The sequence below is a fragment of the Orcinus orca genome, chromosome 3 (genome assembly GCF_937001465.1).
Source record: "Orcinus orca chromosome 3, mOrcOrc1.1, whole genome shotgun sequence".
Lineage (NCBI taxonomy): Eukaryota > Metazoa > Chordata > Mammalia > Artiodactyla > Delphinidae > Orcinus > Orcinus orca.
This window is the reverse complement of record NC_064561.1, coordinates 28,421,835-28,436,227: the sequence shown is the minus strand read 5'-3', so window position 1 is coordinate 28,436,227 and position 14,393 is coordinate 28,421,835. Positions and strand designations below refer to the sequence as shown.

The window sequence follows — 14,393 nt, the reverse complement described above, 5'->3', positions numbered from 1 at the left end:
AACCAGGACTTGGGTGGACCTGACTTTGATTTTTTTACTCCAACTCTCGGGAAGCAATCACTTCGCTTCTCCAACCCTCATTTTTTAATCTGTAAAAGGGGGACAATAATACCTATCTGTAAGGTGGAGACAATAATACCTACTTGGCCTCTCTCACAGGGTTTTATGAGGGTCAAAGAAGCAAGAGAGATGGACGGGCACGCTTGAGATGTTACAAGTGGGAGGTAGAGGTGTTATTTCAGCATTAGGAACCTTGTGCGAACATGTGCACGCTGGGATCAGGTGACCTTGTCTGAACACAGCTGCACACACTCGGAGCCAGGGCAGGGTTTCTCTCTGCTGCCTGCCCAAGCACTGCCCATTACCAAGGACACCCACAGGTCAGAGGCTCCGAGGTTGCAGAAGAGGAGATCTTGGTCTTGCGCAGGGAGGGGAGGCTTGGGAGATGCCCGGGGGGCCCCGTCACATCTCTGCGGGACCCTCTGCAGGAACAGGGTTCTGTCCTGCTCTGCATGGGACCAGAGGACAGAAGCCAGCTGAGACCAGAGGGGAAGAGGCTTCCTGCCATCTCAGATGCTGAAGCTGAAACGGGATATTGAGAGTGCAGACGGGCCCTGAACCACATCTGAAATGCTCCCTCCTGTGCCCCTACCTGTGTGTGTGCAGGGGGTCAGGTGGGAGGGAAGAGAAGGCAGAGAACACAAGGCTGAGGCCCTGGACCATAAGTAAGGCAGTTTATAGATCCCATAGGCCTGCGTAGACCTACAGGCTGCCCTGGAGTTGAGGTCCACTGACACTGCCTTAGCCAGAACCAGAGGCCAGAAGGGGCACTAGCGCAGGAGCCAGACAGAACCAATTCACTCCTCCTTCCTCTAGCAAATGTCGCCTCTAAAATCTGACATCAGTCTGTGGGTAAAAGTGGAAGCAGCAATTAAAATGAGCTAATACACAATGCCAGGCATACGGTCCGTGCTCAATAAATGCTATTGTGATTACACTGGAGAGCGAAGTTGTTGCAGCATACAATGCATTCATCTTTGACCTGTGACCTCTCACCCAGACACAGCTAAGGAGGCCCTTTTCTTCCCCAGAAATCCTGTGCAATCTAATGGTAGCACCTGCTTAGTTTTCTTACATCTCAAATGAAATCAGGGCAACTGATGTCCAACCACTGCCCGACTTGTCAGAGTTACAGGTCCTTTATCTCATATAATGAGTTGCCCATCATTGGAGGCAATCAAGTAGAATATTTCTGGTCACATGTGGAAGAGGAGGCAATAGCCAGGAGGAATGCAGAGGTGCTTTCCCACCCCAAGATTTTGTGATGCTTAGGACTGTGGGGTGGACATAAGCATGTGATGGGTCTAGGAGGGGGGAGTGAAAAGTTAGAACACTGTGAGTGGGGGAAGGAGAAGAAACTGGAGAACCCAAGAGCCGGCATATGAATTTCACCTGAATATCTTCTTCTTCACTTCCTCCTTCCTCCAGCACTGACCTGAATGAGGTATTTAAATAAGGACAAACATGGAAGCAACCTAGGTGTCCATCAAGAGATGAATGGATGTAAAAGACGTGATATATATATCACATATGTGTGTGTGTGTGTGTGTGTGTAATGGAATATTATTCAGCCATAAAAAAGAATGAAATTCTGCCATTTGTAACAACATGGATGGACTTGGAGGGTCCTGAAACCATACAACTCCTTTAATCCATTTTGAGTTTATTTTTGTATATGGTATGAGGAAATGTTCTAATTTCATTCTTTTACATGTAGCTGTCCAGTTTTCTCAGCACCACTTATTGAACAGACTGCCTTTTTCCATCGTATATTCTTGCCTCCTTTGTCGTAGATTAATTGACCATAAGATTGCACTGCTGCTCGTAACCTCATACTTTACTCAACCTGGCCTTGGCCTGCCTCTTAAGTTGCTCACCACCTGGAACTCTTGGCCAGTGCCACATGGAATCACCTGCGTTTCCCTGAGAACATCATGCTCTATTTCGCTTCTGGGCCTTAGCACAGGCTGTTCCGTCTGCCTGGAATTCCCTTCCTCCTTTTCTTTTCCCACCCAAATCCTGCTTGTCCTTAAAGATCCATGTTAAGCTTCCTCTACTCTTGGGAGCCACTTTTGGCCCCCGTGCACCCATGGCCTCCCCTTCTCCACCTCCCCCACCCTGGACAGACTCCTCAGCCCACCCTTCTCACATTGCACTGTGACTGAGGACTTTCCTGTCATCCTCCCCTGGAACACGTCTCATTGATTGCTGCCTCCCAAGAGCCTAGCTTGGTGCCCTGCATTTGATAGACATGTCCTATTGCAGGGGTAGGACAGCAAATGCTTAGAGTTTAACCTCTGGAACCAAAAGGGCCTGATTCCAACCTCCATTCCACCATTCTTTAGCTGTGCAACCCTGGGCAAATCAGCCAGATGCTCAGAGCCTCAGTTTCCCCTTTTATAAATATGATTTAATAACAGATAGTCCAGTGCCACTTGCTGATTCAATGAGAGAGCTCATAAAAATTGAGCAGCACCGTGCCTATCACGCAGCCAGCAGATGGCCAATTAATGTTTGGAAATACTGCGCTTCAGAATTGGGCTGGAGTTAGACAGACTTAGTTTTGAACTTGAGCTCCACCACTTACCATCTTTGTGACCTTGGGCAAGTTAGCCAGCCTCCTTGAGCTTGTTTTCTCATCTAGAAAATGGGCTTTCTATTGGGGCTTAAATCAGAAGACTGTTGTGAGCCTGCTTACTGTCCAAATAAACAAATAAGTGCATGTTTACTGAATTAGGCCTGCCATGAACTTGGCAATGAGTGCACACCTCTACATTTAGTGACAGGAAATTTCACCAGGAAAGTTGAAGACTGTGGAGTCGGCCTCCCAGCTGCCGGCTCTGCGGAGACAGAGAGAGGGGACAGAGCTTCCTGGACAAGAAAGGGCCTCTTTCGAGTTTACACATGCACCTTTCCCAAGAGGTGATCCTGGGTCACCTCTGGCATTTCTGAACGGGACATGGGAGGAGTTGTGGGCAGGGCATGGAGCACAGACTCGGGAGCAGACAGCCCTGGTGTGAGCCCACGTTCTGCCATGGACGGCCTGCGTGGCCTTGGGCAAGTTGCATCCCCTCTCAGCTTCCTCAGTCTTTAAAGCAGGGATTATAAATGCAGTACCAACCCCGCAGGTCATTGCAAAGAGCACACCTGCCATTGGCAAGTGCAAGACACCTTGTAGGTGTTCGATAAACATCTGTTCCTGCCCTCTCTCCAGAGCAGCCTTGTCCCAGTTCATATTCAGGGCTATGAACTGGGCTGCGGTGCCCTTTAAATACACCAGCTACAGGTTTGAAACTAATGGAACACGTGGCGGGGATGGCTGGGAGTCACAGTGGTGTGGAGGAGAATATGGCTTCACGAAAATAACATTTGGAGGTAATTATGGGAGCAATGGATCAGAACCACAGTCAGCTGCCAGCCATCCCCAGAGACAGAGGGAGAGATGGAAGCAGAAGGCGGAACCTTGCCTGGGAGCCGGACTAGAGCATCCCGTGAAACTTCAGCCTGGCTTCAGCTCTGCCCTGAGAATCCTGGGCTCTGGCTCCATCACCCATGAGGCAGGTTAGCTGTTCAGGGCTTCTCTTAGTTTTTAATCCCAATAGGACACAAGTGGTATTAAAAAGCTGTGCAAGATAGAAGAAAGAAATGGAGTGAAATCTGAGGGCAGGGAGAGGCAGAAACAATAAATGCATTAGCAGTGGAGAAACCAGAAAGTGAGATTGCATTCATTCCACCTCTCACCTGTTGTAATAGACACCTGCTCTTTCCCACCCTGTGCTTGGGCTGCAGACCAAACGTGGACCAGACCTGGCTCCTGTGCTTGGTCACAAGAACGAAGTTGGAACGTGTGTTTCCTGCTATCATGGAGGCATCGCAGCACAGTAAGGGACCACCATGCAGCCTTCAGGCATCCAGTAAGGTGTCCTTGAAGAGGCACAGCCTGCCTGGAGTCTAACCTGGGTCTTGACCCTGGCAAAGAGCGGTGAAGCAGGCAGGGCTAGAAGCTGCCACTGAGATGGGATGGTGCCAGAGGGACCAAGCTGAGGCCAGCATGAAATGACCTCACCGTGGATTCTCACCACTTGGGTGAGGCCGGCAGCTCCCTCCATGTATGATTCGGAGACCCTACAAGCCCAAGGGCCGCCACTCTGCACCACACTCAAACCTTCCTCTGATGCCTTTAATTTGCAGGGCTCTGAAAGGTTAAGATCAGATCCTGCACAATGCATGGATTTCCTTTGCTTTTAAGGCCAGTCCATCAGCAAATATTTACCACGGGACTCTGTGCCCTGGCCCTGGTCCAGCCCACAGAAGTAGCCTTCCCTCTTGGCCTCGCATCTCTCCACCTCTCACCACCTCCCCCTCTGCTCCTCGGCCGCAGGAACTTGCAGACTAGGCATGGATCTGCCGGTCTGCCATGTAGGCTGTGACATCTAGGGCAGGTGACAGGACTTTCCCAAAAGGCCACAGTGGTGGCTTCAATTTCGTTTCCCTCTGGTGGCTCGGTGCTAGGCACAAGTAGGGACGCGTGCTCCAGGCCTGACCACACAAGGCTGTGGTTTCCACTACTCAGGGTGGCAGCAGGCCTCCTAGATAACAACCAACAGCAGCCGTTCACGTGCTGCTCCTCAGTGCCAGGTGTCACTGCGGAATTCACATCATCTCATCTAATCCTCCCCCGGCCCTGGCGAGTGGTCTTACTATCTGCACTGACCAGATGAGCAAACCAGACCCAGCAAGGAGAAGCACAGTCGAGGGCACATGGCCGGGCGCCAGTTCTGGGCTGCAAACCCCAAGCTTCCTGATTTCAAAGTGCGTGGTCTCTGGGTCTGCACCAGGTCACAGCTCATGAGCTCTCTCTCCTCTCCTGACCCCCAGCATAGTCAGCCAGTCAGCACAGAGGCTCAGAAAGAGACTGTCTCGGGTGCCCCCAACATGGCCAGCTCCTTTCAGGGCCAGGGATGAGACTGCGGCTGCGGAGCCCAGCAGGGCAGAGGGGCTGAGGGAGTGGGGTTCTGCCCGCCCCCTACCTGCACGCTAGGACACCTTCCGAGCGCATAATGTGCGGATGAGGCCCTTTGATAAGGACCAGATCCCCTCTCGTTGCTTGGCAACCCAGCTTACAAGTCATAGCAGGAAAGTAATTTACAGGAATTCAAAGTGTCCCTGGAGGTTCTGCTGAGCCGAATTTGTGCAAAGAGGAGCCTCAACGGTCCAAATCACACCATTGGAGGGAAGGAGGGGCGGGAGGAAAAGCTTCCACTTTCCTCACCTGAGAGTCAAGAGCCCTTGAGCTCAGACTCACTGATCATTTTTATTAACTTATTTACTGATTCCTTAATGAGCCCCTACTATGTGGCAGGCCCTGTGCTGGGAGCCAGGCACATGATGACAGATGAGACAGATGCCCCAGAGACACACAAGTAAACAGAGGGTCATGGACATGTGACTGGATAGGGTGTGCACAGGGGTCTGGGTAGACGCCCCAAGGAGAGCAAGTAACACAGATGGGGGGTATGTGAAGGCAGGGGTCATGGAGGTGACCAGTTAGCTAAACAGAGGAGGGCGGAGGATCTCCCAGAAAGGGGCCAGCATGAGCAAGGGATGAGGGTGAGAGAGCTCAGTGCATTCTCGAATCCTATGTGGTCGGGGGCTCGGCGGGGTGGGGGGGGGTGCTTCTGCTGGGTCTATAGGATAAGTGGCACCCAGGCCGGGCAGGGCCTTGAATGCCAGGCCAAAGTCTGTATTTTAGCACACAGACAATGAATGTTACTGATAGCAGAGGCAGGGCATGAGATCTGGGTTTCAGGAAAATCACTCTGGTTTTACTTACTACTGGAGAGTGGTCTGGGGGAGAAGCAGAAGTTGGAAGGAAAGATACTGTGGGTATGGAAGTCAATTGAGAAACTACTAAGGAAAACCGCTCAAGGCAAGAGATGATGAGGCCCAAACTAAGGTGGAGAGTAAGGGACGAGTTCAAGAGGTAGGAAATAAAGTCAACTGGGCAGGGAGACGGATCCATGGTGAGGGTGAGGGACAATAAGAGCCTCGCGGGTGTCTGATTTGACTGACGGCTGGTACCACTTACTGAAAGGGGGAGGGCAGGATGAAGGGCAGGTGTGATTTTCGGGGAATTTCCTCCCGTCCTATCCATCAGGATTCTCTTGGTTGCCAGTGACAGCAAGCCAACTGGAATGCGCTTGGGGAGTGGACTGAGCCATGCCATGTAGGGCGGGTGGGGTTGGGATGCGTCAGAGCCTGAGTAGTCCTCTCTAGTGCCAAAGGCCCTAGGGGCAGCTGTTTAGGTTGGACAAAGCAGGTTCAGTGGAGGGGATCTGGAGTCGCAGAGGAAAGAAACCTCAGATGGCACGCTGAGGAGGACCCTTGGCCCAGAGCCCATCCTGACCGTCACTGTGGCCCATGTCACACTTGTAGGGAGAAGCCAAATGGCAGTTGGGAATGGCAAGGCTTTGTGCACACGTGGGCAGTCTGGTCTCCAAGAAGCCCGGGGAGGGGGATGGAGGTCAGCCAGATGGCGCCTGAAGGCAAGAAAGCCACGGAAAAATAAGTCCCTGTTCTCTGCTCACGGCTGGTACTTGAGAGAGGTTGGAGAGCCCTCCTGCAGGGGCTGAGTGCGGGAGCCTTCCACGGAGGGCTGCTCAGGCGTTTCCCAGACCTGTCCTTCCCTAGGAACTGACTCGGTGGCCTCATCTGGCCAGAATGACTGAGAATGGCACCGGGACAGGTTCAGCCCCCAAGAGGGGATGGGCTGGGGCATCCCCATACACCACACAGGCCGGGAAGGTCTCTGCAGGCAACCTCTCAGCAAAGAGAAAGGCCCTTTGCACTGGGCTGCGTGCAGCGCCTCTTTTCTGAGCAGATCTGGTTCTCTGAGCCAGTGGGTCTCCTTCTCTTCCTCCTCCAGCTCAGGAAATGACCTGGGCAGGATGTCAGCCCAACCTGGGGTGCAGCACGGAACAGTGGCTAAAGGGCCTGTGTCTGATTCTTGCCCCGTGTCAATGGGCAACGTGGGTGGGCTCGCCTTTCTGAGGCTCGGTTCCCCCAGGTTGTAAGTTGAGCTGGGTTCCCACAGGAGCGAGAGCTCGTAGGTCGTCCCAGGTGCTCTGCCGTGCTCTCTGCCCCAGCAGCCTGCCCTCTTCCCTCTGTCTTGTCTCTGCTCAACCTTCTCCCTGCGTCCTCATCACTGCAGCTGATCCAGGATTTCTGGGTCTACGCTTCCTCAAGGTCTTCTAGCCTCTGCTCCAACTTCCACGTCTTCTTGGCATCCTCCAGTGACAGTTTCTGTGAGAGAAGACGGGGTAGAATCATATACATCAGCCCATCTTCATATTTTTATTGTTATAAAAGACACATCACATAAAACTGGCTACTTTAACCACTTTTTGGACCTCTGGTGTTAGCTTTTCTTTTCTTTTTAAAAATTTTTATTTTATATTGGAGGATAGCTGATTAACAATGTTGTGTTAGTTTCAGGTGTACGGCAGAGTGACTCAGTTATACATATACATGTATATGTGTCTATAGATATACATGTATCTATTCTTTTTCAAATTCTTTTCCCATTTGGTTTACTACAGGGTATGGAGCAGAGTTCCCCGCGCTATACACACAGCAGTTTCACCCCACCTGACCGTTGGTTATCCACTCTAAATATCACAGTGTGTGCCCGTCAATCCCAACACCCCCCAATCCATCCCCTGCCCCCAGCAACCACAAGTTTCATTCTCCAAGTCTGCGAGTCTGCTTCTGTGTTGCGAAGAAGTCCATTTGTATCGTTATTTTAACCGTTTTTAAAGTGTACAGTTCAGTGTACACTTCAATACATACATGTAGTATGTTCACAGTGTGGTACCACCATCGCCACTGCCTCATTTCCCAACTTTTCACCAACCCAAACGGAAGCCCGGTAACCACTCTTCCCCTTCCCCCAGCCCCTGGCAGCCACGAGTCTGCTTTCTGTCGCTGTGGATTTGCCTCCTTTGGGTATCTCACACTAGTGGAATAATACAATATGTGGCCTTTTGTGTCTGGCATCCATCATGTTCTTAAGGGTCATGCATGCGGTAACATGAGTCAGTGTGTCATTCCTTTTGATGGCTGAATAATATTCCACTGTATGGGAATGGCATGTTTTGTTGACCCATTCACCATTTGATGGACATTAAGGATTTTTCCACCTGTTGGCTTCTATGACTAGTGTGCTGCTACAAACTTTCATGTATAGGGGGGTTTTCTTGGTTGTTTTTTTTTTGAACACTTATTTTCAGTTCTTTTGAGTACATACCAGGAGTGGAATTGCCAGATCATAGGCTAATTCTGTGTTTAACTTATTGGGGAACTGCCAAGCTGCTTTCCATAGCAGCTGCACCATTTTACACTCCCACCCGCCATGTATCAGTACAAGGGTTCCAATTCACCACACCCTTGCCAACACTTGTTATTCTCCTTTTTTAAAAAAAATTACGGTCATCCTAGTGGGGCTGAAACCTATCTTATTTTAACCTCAGCAGGCAACGGGATGTGTTCTCTTGCAGGAAACACTCGGGTCCCCTCGCTGAGGCAGGTGGAGGGGCCACCCCTGGTTCGCCAGGACGCCCAGACACAGCCACGTCCCAGCTTAGGTTCTTGACGGGACGCCCCCATCTCCTTCAAGACTAAAAATGTGGCTCTGGAGCGGTAGCGCCCTGGTTTGGATCCACATATGAGCCACAGTCACTTTCAGTAGCAGCCTACACTTTCACTGTAGTTAGCCTCTTGTGCCTCTCATGCCAGCTTCGTAGAGCAGAGGTGAGGAATAAATGAGCTCATCCCTGTAAAAAGTTTAGAGTGATGCCTGACCCACAGTAACTGCTCAATTAATCCAAGCATCATTATCTAATATAAATGATCATTGAGTGATGACTGTATGCCAAACCCAAGGCTGGGTGCCTCTCCTATTCTTACAGTGACCCCAAGAGGTAGGTATTCAAACCCCATTTAACAGATGAGATCATGAGGCACCTGCCGAGAGGTCACTATCTCCCAGCAGTGAGTGACAGAGCCTGGAGGAGGACTCTGGATCTGTCCGACTCTGAAGTCCCTGCTCGGTCCACTCATGGCAAAGAAAATACAGTGTCTTCTTATGCGGGGTCCATTCCGGCTTGCTGAGTGCTCTGTTTCAAGGAGGCTCTTGTGTGTGCCCGAGAGTGGCAGTAGATAAATTGCCCTGGACACTCTGGGGTCACGGAAGGATTGTATGGGGACGAGATGAGGGTCTCAGCTGAGGGCAGGGTTCCTGGAGGACAGAGATCTCCATGTGGAGCCTGGTTAATTTCCAGCTGTATCATGTTCAATGTGAATTCCTTTCTCATCTCCCCATGTAACCTTCAGTAAAACCTGTATGACTCGCCAATGCTTTTAGAATTGAATTTGCGTGGGGGTGTACTAGCTTCCTATGGCTGGTAACCAATTACCACAGATTAGATGGGCCGAAAACAACAGAAATTTATGCTCTCACCATTCTGAAGGGCTGAATTCTGAAGTCAGTATCACTGGGCCCAAATCAAGGTGCTGTCATGGCCACACTCCCTGTCGGGGAGAATGTGTTCCTTGCTGCTCCCAGATTTGGGTGGCTGCCAGCGTTCCTTGGCTTGTGGCCACATCCCTCCAACCTCTCCCCCCTCTCTTCTTCTGTATGTGTCGTCTCCTTCTGCCTTCCTATTATAAGGATAAATGGGATTTCATTTAGGGCCCACCTGGATAATCCTGGATGACGTCCTCATTGCAAGATCTTTAACTTAATCACATTGCAAAGTCTTTGCCAGATAAGAACATTCAGAGAGGTTTCAGGGCTTAGGATATGGCCATCTTGGGGGCCATTATTCAGTATACTATAGGAGGGAGGATAGAATGAAGGAGAACGGCCTCAGGATGAGTGTGAAGCTGGAGGCCAGGCTGTCTGGGGGGGCCACATCACTCTCAGCTCACACACAAGATCTTACCACCTCTAGCAAATGGCAGAGCTAGGGCTAGAACTCGGGCCTCTTGACCCCGGGTCCAAGGCTCCCTTCACTGTAACATACCACTCCTGCCTCTTGTTTTGCTGGGTCTTCCATAGTCATGTCCCCTGATGTGGGTCTGTCTGGGTCACCGGGATACCAGCTGGAAGGTTTTTACCTCAAGGCTGTACTAGGGCCAGGGAGTCGAGGCAGGAAAAGAGTGGGCACCAGAACTTGACCCAGGGGCCTGTTTGACACGCCCCGCATATCCTGCCATCTTTCCCTGTCTTCCACCACTGTTGCCCAGGCCTCAGGCCCTCCTGGGAATGAGGCCACCGTTAAATTCATTCCAGATAAGACCCCATTTCAGCCAGCTGTCATCCGTATTGGTAAGCAAACACAAGAGGGGAGAGAAGAATGTGAAAGAGCTTTGAACCCTGAGGCAGCCGATCTGCTGGGTTTCACCCTGTAGTCACATGAGAATGGTTGCTGAAGTCAGATAACATCAACTGTGTGACCTCAGCAACTCACTTTGCTTCTCCAAGCCTCAGTTTACTCATGCATAAAATGGGGAGAACTATGTCTACCTGACTGACTCATAATGAAGATGAAATCAGCATGAAAGTGAAATTTCTTCATTCAGAGAAATGACAAAGCCATACAGCTCCTTCCATGCTCTGTAAAATCTTCTCTGCTGGAGGAAAAGTTAAAAACTCAGGATCAAGGTCCTAGTGGGAAGAATGATCCTGGGTGGAGGCAGGGAAGGCTACTCTGGCTCTGATCAGGCTCTGAATACTTGGATTTGGTGTTTTAACATTACTTGTCATCACTCTCCAACCGGGAGACGTCTGTTTTCCCCTGGTGTGACAGTAATATAATAGGGCCTCCTGCTGTGCCCCACAATGTCATGCTCTGGGCAGGAAAAAGTTGTTCACCACTCCGCACTCCAGTGTGTGGAGTTCACTCTGTCTCCTGCAGAATCATACATAGCAAAGACCAGAGAAGAAAAAGCCGTCGAAGAAAAAGCCGTCTTCTCCACGGTGGCTTCTTATCACACAGAATGAGAACGCTTTTCCTCACTTCCTTCCAGTGAGAGAGTCAGTGGAGAGCAATGGCAACCACATGGCTATTTATTTGTGTTTCTGGCAGATTATAATTATCATGATCACTAGCATTTATCGAGCTAGCTATGTCAGGCGCCGTGCTGCATGCGTTATCACATGAAAGATCTTTCCAAACGGCTTAGGAAGCAGGAAGTATTGTTTTACAGAAGAGGAAACTGAGGAATAGAGAGGTTGAATGTGAATCCCATGTCAGCCTAATGCTGGAATCTAAGCACTTAGCCATTTCACTGAATCTTTTCATTAATTTTGTGTGTGTGTGTGTGTGTGTGTGTGTGTGTGTGTGTGCGCACGCGTGCTTGAATTTCACAGGGGTTTTTTGGTGACGTGTACCATTGAACAAAAATTGTTAAATGCTAACTTGCTTATTTATGTGAGTCAGGAAGTTGTGACAAATAGGAAAATACAAGTAAAAAAAAAATAAAAGGAAGTTGGGTGTAAAGTTAGAATGGAAAGCACATGATCTTTTGCTGGGGTGGTCCCTAATCTGTCTCTGAGCTTCCCAGCAGCCCCTGCAAAGAACGAAACATGATCTGTTATGCAAACCTCCACAGCAGTGGTTTTCAATATGTGATCCCCAGACCAGTGGCCTCAGCATCACCTGGAAATTTGTGAGATATACAAATTCTCAAGCCCCAGCTCAGAATTTCAGAGTGAGACCCGGCCATCAGTGTCTTAACAAGCCTCCGGGTAATGGGGACGCACGTTTAAGTTTGAGAACCACATACCTTCAAATGAGAACATACCAGTTATTAACATTGACGTTTGAGAGAAATTTCTCCCCTGAGCCCTGTGTGATGCAGTGAGCTAGTGTTTTAACCAAATCCCTATTGTAAACACCATCATTAGTTTTGTGGGGTGCTTCTTAAGTTTCCCCTCAGCATAGACCCATGTGCCTTAAGGCACAGTTTAATGAAAGCAGTCCCAGGCCGTCAGGCAGTGTTGTCAGGCACAGCATGCTGGCCAGGCTTCCTATTCTCACACGCTTCCAAGTAGTGTGAAGCCTGGAGAGTGTCCTTGCATAGCTATCAGGAGGCAGGAGCCTGGAGCCAGGCTGATCCAGACTTGAATCCTGGCTGCGCATTTCAGTCACTGAGTGACCTTGGCCAATTCTATTAATCCCCTCCTGATGCCTCAGTTTCATCAATGTGTAACATTAGAGTAACTATTCTACCTATTTCATTGAGTTGTTCTAAAAAACACAGTGAGCTCATGGGTAATGTGCTTAGTAGGACCACTAATATACTAATAAGTCCTTAATACGTGGTCCAGTGGTTATAAACTAGTAGAACGTATGTCCTGTAGGTGATACAGCAAACCATCAGCCTGTTTCCATCAGCCTCCATCAACAGTGATATATACCCTTTCCCACCTCCCCCAGAGGATTACTCTAGAGTTGTATATTCCAAACTTCTTGGGCACCTGATACAGAGTTCTTTCACATGTATTATACCCTTTCATCTTTTAAACAGCTCTCCACGGTAGCTATTATTACCCATTTCCTGCATCAGGAAACTGAGGTCTCCCCAGACGAGCTGACTTTTCTAAAGTCACATAGGTAAGAAGTGATTTCAGATCTTCTGGCTTGACAGTGAGACCCAGATTCATCAGTCATTTCTTGAGGATCTCTGAGATGCCTTCTCAGATCCCAATTCTAGTCAACTTTGGTTCTGAGAAAGATGGTTCTCAGCCCCAGCTGGGGGTGGGGGAGGAAGGTAGCTTTTAGAATTGGAGCAGGACAGGTCGATGGAGCTTATCTGGTTCGAGCCCCTGGTTTCCAGGTGTCCAGGCTCTAGACGGGCTTGAGTTGCCTGGGGTCCTATAGTGAGAGCTCTGCAGAGCCCATGCTCCAGCTGTCCACATCCGGTACTCAATTCTCTGCCCCATGCCTCATGGCATCTTTGAAAGGCAAGGTTAATTCCCATGAAAAGCACAGCACAACAAAGTTAGCATGAGACCGAGGGGCAGGGCAGGGAGTTAGAGCCAGTTGCTGAGAGTAACAAAATGTCAGAAAACGTGGAATCATCCACATAGTGCTTGTGGGAGGTATCATATACTCTGTGGTCAAAGCCACAGAGACAGCTATCTGGCAAGCCTTCTTTCTCCCCTGGAGTTCATGGCCACGGCTGCTTTCCTAGAACCTGGGACCAGCACGTCCCAAGCCCACTCTTCTTCCCAGGAACAGTTTTCGCAGCAAAGAGCAGCAATTTTGGAATCAGGCCCAGGTTCCCAGTTGTTACATCGGTCAAAGCAAGTCACACTGCCAAGCCCAATGCCAGTGGGGCTGGGAAGGGCAGGGAGGGAGTGAGGAATTATGACTTAGTGATGCAGCCTACCACACCCACCTTGCAAGGTTGCTGGGAGAGAGGATTTGTTCACTCATTCATTCAATGTGTATTTATTGAACACTTGCCAAGCACTGTGCTAAGTGCCGGCTACGTAGCACTGAACAAGACAGACACAAGTCCTTGCCCTCCTGGAGCTTGCATTCTAGTGAATAAACCCCCTGATTTATCCACAAACATTTATGAGTGGTTTGGACAGGCGTTGGAGACACAGATGTCCACAGCAGCACCTCTGCCCTCAGCGAGCTCCTGGCCCATGAGAAAACCAGACATATAGACACCCAATTACAACACAGATGGGACAGGAGGCAACAAGCATGTGTGAGCTCCAGAAACACCTGGCACAAAGCACACTCCCTCTCGGAGCCTCTCTCCCCTCCCTTCCCTGTGCCAGACCTCCTTCCCAGACACGGGCCAGGTTTTCAAGTGACCCAGGCCAGCCAGCTTTGCAGAAAGTCGATCAAGAGCTCTCAGCAGGCCCCTGCCGGGCACAGTGCAGAGGAATTAAGTGCAGTGAGCGAAACTGAGCCATCACGAGTAAGAAGCACTTGCTCTCCCTTCCCGAGACGGATGGGGTGACTGGAGAGGAGGATACAGATCCCATGGCTGAAACACACATCCTGGGAACCTCCGTAACAGCGTGGATGAGTGACAGCAAACAGGCCTTCTGCCTACAGGGCTGAAAACGCACTGCTTCTCGGGGTGAGCCGGAGGTCAGGGATCAGACAGCGCTCCCCAGAGATTGCTACCGTTTTCCTGAGTCTCAGGAGCTGCAGTAAATTGGTTTAATGGAGTGGAGTCTCGTTGTTATGGTGGCAGGAGGAGAGCAGCCCGATCACCCTGCCCCAGACTAACGATGTTAGGTTTGG

General features: G+C 50.1%; 1 protein-coding gene and 1 long non-coding RNA gene across 2 annotated transcripts in view; both read left to right on the top strand.

Annotated features, from left to right (window-relative positions):
- Positions 1-14,393, top strand: part of KCNIP1 (potassium voltage-gated channel interacting protein 1) — a 226,897-nt gene that overhangs the window by 91,067 nt on the left and 121,437 nt on the right. The window lies entirely within an intron of this gene.
- The window catches only part of LOC125963881 (uncharacterized), a 109,563-nt gene that overhangs the window by 66,323 nt on the left and 28,847 nt on the right, over positions 1-14,393 (top strand). The window contains exon 3 of the long non-coding RNA XR_007476305.1: positions 3,850-3,941. This is a non-coding gene — a long non-coding RNA (uncharacterized LOC125963881). The remainder of the gene's footprint in view (positions 1-3,849; positions 3,942-14,393) is intronic.